The sequence below is a fragment of the Chiloscyllium plagiosum genome, unplaced genomic scaffold, assembly GCF_037043375.1.
Source record: "Chiloscyllium plagiosum isolate Xiang-an unplaced genomic scaffold, Cpla_swu_hap1 HiC_scaffold_46, whole genome shotgun sequence".
Taxonomy (NCBI): domain Eukaryota; kingdom Metazoa; phylum Chordata; class Chondrichthyes; order Orectolobiformes; family Hemiscylliidae; genus Chiloscyllium; species Chiloscyllium plagiosum.
In genome coordinates, this window is record NW_028270184.1 from 3,158,906 (window position 1) to 3,168,405 (window position 9,500).

Consider the following 9,500-nt stretch of genomic DNA (forward strand, 5'->3'; position numbering starts at 1 on the left):
AGATGCAGAGGGGGAGAAAGAGACAGAAAATAGATGCAGAGAGAGGGGGGGGGAAATAGATGCAGAGAGAGACAGAAAATAGATGCAGAGAGAGGGGGGGGGAAATAGATGCAGAGGGGGAGAAAGAGACAGAAAATAGATGCAGAGAGGGGGGGGCAAATAGATGCAGAGGGGGAGAAAGAGACAGAAAATAGATGCAGAGAGAGGGGGGGGGAAATAGATGCAGAGGGGGAGAAAGAGACAAAATAGATGCAGAGAGAGGGGGGGGGGAAATAGATGCAGAGAGAGAAAATAGATGCAGAGGGGGAGAAAGAGACGGAAAATAGATGTAGAGAGAGGGGGGGAAATAGATGCAGAGAGAGAGAAAATAGATGCAGAGAGAGAGGAGACGGCAAGACAGAGAGAAGGAAAATAGATGCAGAGAGAGGGGGAAATAGATGCAGAGAAGGGGAGAGAGGGGGAAATAGAGAGATGCAGCTCATTGAAGCCTGATCACCACTGCCCTCTCAGTCTCCAGAGGGTAAGTTAGTACAAAACACAGGTCTGCTGAAACTAAAAACTGAATGGGAAAAGAGTGGACACTATTTTGATTTTCTTTTTTATATTTCACAGAGGCCAGTGTCCCATCACCAAGCCATCCTTTATTTACACCCATGGAGAGTCCTTGACACTGATTAACCTTCCTCAGGGCCAGCTCTCTGAGTAAATCTCTTGACACTCCTGTTTGTTTTTTTTTGCTTTCTTTTTTGTTATTTTCCCACCCTACTGCCAGACAGCGGTAGTGCCTATTTTCCCCCTGCACCCATGTCATGTGTGTAAACCTTTATTTATGTACCACCATCAGGAAGAAAGGAAACACCCAAGTGGCCGGTGACAAGCAGTGCCCTTCTCAGAGGGCGATGCTGTGTGATCGAACAGTGAAGGGGAGGGCAGGGATTAAATCAGAGGGTGAAGCAAGCCCACTCTACTGCAAACTTGCACAGATTATATCCATTGGGGTACAAGGTGGCTAATGGGATGCTATTTTCTCTCATAAGAGACCATGACCCTAAAGGTTAGGGATGTTACGGTTTGTGGGTTTCCTCCGGGTGCTCCGGTTTCCTCCCACAGTCCAAAGATGTGCAGGTCAGGTGAATTGGCCATGCTAAATTGCCCATAGTGTTAGGTAAGGGGTAAACGTAAGGGTATGGGTGGGTTGCGCTTCGGCGGGTCGGTGTGGACTTGTTGGGCCGAAGGGCCTGTTTCCACACTGTAATGTAATCTAATCTAATCTAATTATACAGAGCATGGGCGAGACTATATGCAGCATGGACACAGACCCTTGTGTCCAAACCAGTCCATGCCAACAATAATCCCAAACTAAACTAGTCCCATCTGCCTTGTTCTTGGCCCATATCCCTCCAAACCTTTCCTATTTTTATATCCATCCAAATGCCTTTTAAACATAACCACCCACTTCCTCAGGACGCTCATTCCACACATGAATCACCCTCTATAAAAAAAATGTACCTCTCGTCTTTTTAAAATCTCTCTCCCCTCACCTTAACAATGCTCCCCATCTTGGGGGGAAATGCAACCAGCCTCAACTCTATCTGTACCCCTCATTATTTTATAAACTTCTTTCAGGTCACCTCTCAACCTTCTACACTCCAGTGTCCCAGCCTTCCTTTATAACTCGAACATTCCATACCCGGCAACATCCTGGTAAATCTCTTCAGTTTGTCATCTCGAATAGTGTGTGCAATGTTGGCCTCCCTGTTTAAGGAAGGATACAGGCGTGTGAGGCAATTTTCTGGATGGACTGGGTTTGCATTACAGGGAAAGATTGGTCGGACGTGGCTTGTCTCGACGAGATTTAGAAACGCGAGGTCGTGAGTGGATAGACGAGTACAGTTTCTGGAGTGGTTTTACAAGGTGGGACGTGTTTCCTGTTGTGGGTTAGGCCAGCCCAGAACCACATCAAAAATAATGAGATTGTCCCTCAAGGAGAGAGGGATGAGAAGTTTTCTTTTGAGGGTTGTTTCAATGTGGAACTCTGTCTCAGGAGGCAGAGTCATTGTGTACTTGTCCAGCAGAGGTAGATTTTTGTTAAGAGCAGCCAAAGGATTTTGGGAGTAGATAAGAGTGTGGAGTGGGAAATAAATATTGAATGGTACAACACGCTCAAGGGGTCAAATGACTGACTTCTAATTTACATTTGTCGGTGACCAATATAATAACCATATATTGGTTACATAACAGATCCTTGTGGTGCAGTGGTAGTGTTCCCTACCTCTGGTGCAGAACACCCAGGTTAGAGCATCCATGGACAGGTTGATTAGAAATACCTTTGTTTTCTTCATGGACATAGATGGTAAAGCACTGGGACTTCAACCAACAGTGATCCCTGTACCCAAAAGAGAAAATGCTGGAAAATCTCAGCAGGTCTGGCAGCATCTGTAAGGAGAGAAAAGAGCTGACGTTTCGAGTCGCAACTTGACCCTTTGTCAAAGGTCAGCTTTGCTTTTGCTTTTATCCAATGATCCCTGTTACATCCTTCCAACCTGTAAAACGACCCATTTATCCCCATCCTCTGCATCCAATTTACCGCGCCCCCCCCCCAGAGAATATGCTGCTATTTTAGACATTGACTTTTTCAAATGCTTCTCCTTTATCCATATTGTCTGTCAGTCCCTTTAAGAACTTAAGTCAAGCACACATTCCTTCTGACAAACTGTTTTGACTCTGCCCAATTACTCTGAAGGTTTCCATAAGTGCACTGGTTTGATCTCCTTAATAATTGATCTCAGCATTTTACCCGCAACAAGTGATTTCTGCTTTCTGTCTCACTCCTTTCTTCAGTAGAAAAGTCACACCTGCTCCTTTACAAGCTGAAGGGACCACTCCAGTCTCTCAGGAATTTTGGATAATGGCGACCCACGCCTCTATTATCTCAGCATCCATTTTGAACCCTGACATGAGGACCATCAGGGCTGGGGGACTTCCAGCTGGATTGATGGCACGGTGGCTCAGTGTTTAGCCCTGCTACCTCACAGCACCACGGTCCCAGGTTCGATTCCAGCCTCGGGTGACTGTGTGGTGTTTGCACGTTGTCTGCGTGGGTTTCCTCCGGGTGCCCCAGTTTCCTCCCACAGCCCAAAAATGTACAGGTCAAGTGAATTGGCCATGGGAAATTGCCCGTAGTGTTAGGTGCATTAGTCAGAGGGAAATGGGTCTGGGTGGGTTACTCTTCAGAGGGTCGGTGTGGACTGGTTGGGCCGAAGGGCCTGTTTCCACACTGCAGGGAATCTACAAAAACGATGTCCGCGGGAGCACTAGTGATTGTTATTTTTTTAAAAATCTGGTTCACTAATATCGTTTAGGGAAGGAAATCTGCCATCTTTACCTGGTTTTGTCTGTAACTCCTGACCCATAGCAACGGGGTTGCCTCTGGTCAATAAATACTCATGTAGCCAGTGACACCCACATCTCGTGACATAATATATTAGGAAAAAAGCGTTTGTAAATGTTCTGTACAATATAGTTAAGCTTTCTTTCATTTTGATACTCACTTGAATTCAACCTCAAGGTTTACCCTCCATTACCCATGACTCCATCTCAAGATGGGGGTGGTGGAGTAGGCAGGATCCTGGGCTCATCCATCCCATCTGCTTCCCTTTCTCTTCATTTCCCCTTTTTTTGTGCAGCGGTTTTCCTTACCTTTTGGAGAAAGGGCAGCCATAGAGGCAGCAGCAGCTGCGATGGAGCATAACAGAAGCATTTTGTACCTTTGCTCGCAAGGTAGGCAGCATGGCGGCCCAGTGGTTAGCACGGCTGCCTCACAGTTTCAGGGACCCAGGTTCAATTCCAGCCTTGGGCTGCTGTGTGGAGTTTGCACATTCTCCCCATGTCGGCATGGGGTTCCTCCGGTTTCCTCCCAAAGATGTGCAGGTTAGGGTGGTTTGGCCATGGGAAATTGGATTAATGGGGCTGGAAAAGCACAGAAATTCAGCCAGGAATCCTGCCTTGAACAAGTTTTTCTCCTCTCTCTACAAGAATTTCAGGGAGTCCCTCTCCCACTGCACACCTTTTGTACTCTATGCTACTTTCTCCCCAACCCCACCCTCCTCTCACTTATCTCTCCACGCTTCAGGCTCTCTGCCTGTATTCCTGATGAAGGGCTTTTGCACAAAACGTCGATTTTACTGCTCCTCAGATGCCGCCTGAATTGCTGTGCATTTCCAGCCCCATTAGTCCAGAATCTGGTTTCCAGCATCTGCAGTCATTGTTTTTATCATGGGAAATTGTCCCATAGTGCCCAAGGATGTGCAGGTTAGGGTGGATTGGCCTTGGGAAATTGTCCCATAGTGTCCAGGGATGTGCAGGTTAGGGTGGATTGGCCATGGGAAATTGTCCCATAGTGTCCAGGGATGTGCAGGTTAGGGTGGATGGGCCATGGGAAATTGTCCCATAGTGCCCAAGGATGTGCAGGTTAGGGTGGATTGGCCTTGGGAAATTGTCCCATAGTGTCCAGGGATGTGCAGGTTAGGGTGGATTGGCCATGGGAAATTGTCCCATAGTGCCCAGGGATGTGCAGGTTAGGGTGGATTGGCCATGGGAAATTGTCCCATAGTGCCCAGGGATGTGCAGGTTAGGGTGGATTGGCCGTGGGAAATTGTCCCATAGTGCCCAGGTATGTGCAGGTTAGGGTGGATTGGCCGTGGGAAATTGTCCCATAGTGTCTAGGGATGTGCAGGTTAGGGTGGATTGGCCATGGGAAAGTGTCCCAGTGTCCAGGGATGTGCAGGTTAGGGTGGATTGGCCATGGGGAATTGTCCCATAGAGCCCAGGGATGTGCAGGTTAGGGTGGATTGGCCGTGGGAAATTGTCCCATAGTGCCCAGGGATGTGCAGGTTAGGGTGGATGGGCCGTGGGAAATTGCCCCATAGTGCCCAGGGATGTGCAGGTTAGGGTGGGTTGGCCGTGGGAAATTGTCCCATAGTGCCCAGGGATGTGCAGGTTAGGGTGGATGGGCCGTGGGAAATTGTCCCATAGTGCCCAGGGATGTGCAGGTTAGGGTGGATGGGCCGTGGGAAATTGTCCCATAGTGCCCAGGGATGTGTAGGCTCGGTGCATTAGTCAGGGGGAAATGTAGGGGAATGGGTGTGGATGGGTTTCTCTTCGGAGGATGGGAGTGGACTTGTTGGGCCGATGAGCCTGTTTCCACACTGATTCTGTGGTGACATTGTACTATTCTTAATGAACCCTCTACATGACAAACTTGAACCTAAATCAAATCAAATCCATTAGAATACTTCTCACTGAAATGTGTGCAGACAGTATTGAGACATCTTTTAAAAATATATGCTTTATTCATGGGTACAGAAGGGCCCAACTATTTATAGGATTCTGCTGTGGTGAGACCAGCCCCCATCCTTCACAACACTGGTGACAGGTAGAACCTCAGTCCCTCGTGGCACTTGGTGTCCAGCTTGATGCAGCCACACACAAAGGTGGCCATCAGGATGAGGGGGGCATTGGGTACGTTCTTGCTCCCCCCACCCCCACTCACTTTGTCCAGAGTGTTTTGTAACAACGCCATGAACTAGAGAGATTAACCCTCCTCCCTCCCTCCCCAGAGGGGGCACCTGTCCTTGTAATCTGACAAAGGGGTATAACTGACCTCTCACCCCCACAATCTGTTACGAAGGGTAAACCTTTCACTCACTCGACAATCAGCAAGTAACTATTTATTTATCTAACTCCCAACCGTGAACAAATTAACAGAATTCCTAACAAATGGGACAAATACTCCCTAACTACTACCGAGTGCTGTTTTAATAACAACATCTCATGTACATGTACCCAATTAATAAGAATAATTAAAAACTTAATTTCTCAAAAAGTTCACACAGAGTGTGCTTCACTTCCCCTCTACTGATTCTGCTTTCAGGGATGATTTCTCTGGAACTCTGCTGTTCTGAACGCCTCTCTCCGTCAAATTCTTCGGTCTGAAATACCTTCTCGCTCATTTTCTGGTGTCAACATTAGATTAGATTAGATTACTTTACAGTGTGGAAACAGGCCCTTCGGCCCAACAAGTCCACACCGACCCGCCGAAGCGTAACCCACCCATACCCCTACATTTACCCCTTACCTAACACTACGGGCAATTTAGCATGGCCAATTCACCTGACCTGCACATCTTTGTGACTGTGGGAGGAAACCGGAGCACCCGGAGGAAACCCACGCAGACACGGGGAGAACGTGCAAACTCCACACAGTCAGTCGCCTGAGGCGGGAATTGAACCCGGGTCTCTGGCGCTGCGAGGCAGCAGTGCTAACCACTGTGCCACCGTGCCGTCCAATATTCGCAAAACGCGCCTTGTACCTTTAGAAATGGATGGAGCTTTTTTTTTCCCACAGAGCGTGCAGATTTCTTGAGACAGCCTGGTATTTCTGTCTCAGATGATGTGTCCCTTCAGATGACAGGTAGTCTCACCCTCATGTTCAGATGCCCACATAGAGTCATAGAGATGTACAGCATGGAAACAGACCCTTCAGTCCAACTTGTCCATGCCAACCAGATATCCTAAATTAATCTGGTTCCATTTGCCAGCACCTGGCCCATATCCCTCTAAACTCTTTCAATTCATATACCCATCCAGATGCCTTTTAAATGTTGCAATTGTACCAGCCTCCACCACTTCCTCTGGCAGCTCATTCCACGTACATACTCCCCTCTGCGTGAAAACGTCATCCTTTCGGTCTCTTTTATATCTTTCCCTTCTGACCCCAGACCTATGCCCTCAAGTTCTGAACTCCCCAACCCCAGGGAAAGGACTTTGTCTATTTACCCTATCCATGCTCCTCATGATTTTATAAACCTCTACGAGGTCACTCCTCAGACGTTCAAGGGAAAACAGCCCCAGCCTGTTCAGCCTCTCCCTGTAGCTCAAATCCTCCAACCCTGGCAACATCCTTGTAAATCTTTTCTGAACCCTTTCAAGTTTCACAACATCTTTCCGATAGGAAGGAGACCAGAATATCATGCAATATTCCAAAAGTGGCCTAACCAATGTCCTGTACAGCCGCAATGTGACCTCCCAACTCCTGTACTCAATGCTCTGACCAATAAAGGAAAGCATACCAAACGCCGCCTTCACTATCCTATCTACCTGCGACTCCACTTTCAAGGAGCTATGAACCTACACTCCAAGGTCTGTTTGTTCAGCGACACTCCCCAGGACCTTACCATTAAGTGTATAAGTCCTGCTAAGATTTGCTTTCCCAAAATGCAGCACCTCGCATTTATCTGAATTAAACTCCATCTGCCACTTCTCAGCCCATTGGCCCATCTGGTCCAGATCCTGTTGTAACCAGAGGTAACCTTCTTCGCTGTCCACTACACCTCCACCCTCCGTTTCCAGTTTCCAGCCCCCTTTAACACCCCCCACCCTGTTCCCTGGCCAGCCTCGCTGTTGTGTTCCAGTCAAGCTCAGCACCTCATTTTGCAGTTGGGGACCCCACAGCCCCCTGGACTCGATACAGAGTTCAATAAAGTTAAGGCCTGAACTCTTCCCCCTTCCCCCACACACCAGGCCTGGGTTATCACAGAGTCTGCTATTACTGTTACCCACTAACCCCCTCCCAGCCAGATCCTTACCCACTCCTTTGTCTGTCCCACTGTTCTCTCCCCCTTTGAGCTCCATCCCTACCTATCGTTTACTCCTTAACCCCTCCCCTCCATCCCCACCCACTGGACATAAATTGACGTAAAGATGCCATCAGCTCTGAGGAAGGGTCACCAGATCAGAAACATTAACTCTCAATTTCTCTCGACAGACGCTGCCAGACCTGCTGAGCTTTTCCAGCAACTTCTGTTTACCGCGTTGGAAGATATACACACTCAAGAACAGATTTGAAAACAAAGTTTTATTCCATTTAGTAACACATTAGTGATTACTTTTATTTCTACTCTGCAGCTTGGTTAGAGCAAGCCATTCAGTATCTGGTTTAGAGTGGTGCTGGAAAAGCACAGCAGTTCAGACAGCATCCAAGGAGCAGGAAAATCGACGTTTCGGGCAAAACCCCTTCATCAGGAATACATCTACTTAAAGAGATCACGCTGGGGGAGGGCAGGAGTTGGTAAAGGATTGGGAATTCCTTCACCAATCAGTCCTTCTGAACTATTTCATTCAGTGTAGGCCTGGACATTCCTCACCAACCAAAACACGGGAAGATTCAGACCATGAGTTTCCTCTGTTAGCCTCCTACGGGCACAAGGGTCCCAGTATCCAGACAGCTGCCCCTCTCAGCCAGGACCTGCCAGGCTAGATTATCGCAGTCCTGCAGCCGAAGCACCCCAGATGGAGCTCTGGCAGGTTCAGGGCGAGAGATCCGGCAGACTGACAGCAACCACATCTTCGATATTCACAAAGAAACCCAGAATAACCTAGCAAAAGAAAGCTAGCACCAGTGTACCTCTCAGAAGCCCTTTTCACCTAACCAAAGCATCAAAATCAGGGAGATGGAGGAGGTTGGGTAAGGTGACAGGGCTGGAAGCAAGAGTTCAAACTCCCCAGCAGTCAGCCTGCACTCATCACAAACCCTCAGCTATGAGCAACTCCCTAATCCCACACAGTAAAAACCAGAACAGTTAAACTGGTTCAGAGGCAGCAACATTGTGCATTGGAAAACTGTGTCCCACACTCGGAGTTACCGTACACACAGTCCCCGGTCTCCGTGTCCCACACTCGGAGTTCCCGTACACACAGTCCCCGGTGACCGTGTCCCACACTCGGAGTTACCGTACACACAGTCCCCGTGTCTCCATGTCCCACACTCGGAGTTACCGTACACACAGTCCCCGGTCCCCGTGTCCCACACTCGGAGTTACCGTACACACAGTCCCCGGTCCCCGTGTCCCACACTCGGAGTTACCGTACACACAGTCCCCGGTCCCCGTGTCCCACACTCGGAGTTACCGTACACACAGTCCCCGTGTCCCCCACTCGGAGTTACCGTACACACAGTCCCCGGTCCCCGTGTCCCACACTCGGAGTTACCGTACACACAGTCCCCGTGTCCCACACTCGGAGTTACCGTACACACAGTCCCCGGTCCCCGTGTCCCACACTCGGAGTTACCGTGCACACAGTCCCCGTGTCCCACACTCGGAGTTACCGTACACACAGTCCCCGTGTCCCACACTCGGAGTTACCGTACACACAGTCCCCGGTCTCCGTGTCCCACACTCGGAGTTACCGTACACACAGTCCCCGGTCCCCGTGTCCCACACTCGGAGTTACCGTACACACAGTCCCCGGTCTCCGTGTCCCACACTCGGAGTTACCGTACACACAGTCCCCGGTCCCCGTGTCCCACACTCGGAGTTACCGTGCACACAGTCCCCGGTCTCCGTGTCCCACACTCGGAGTTACCGTGCACACAGTCCCCGGTCTCCGTGTCCCACACTCGGAGTTACCGTACACACAGTCCCCGGTCTCCGTGTCCCACAC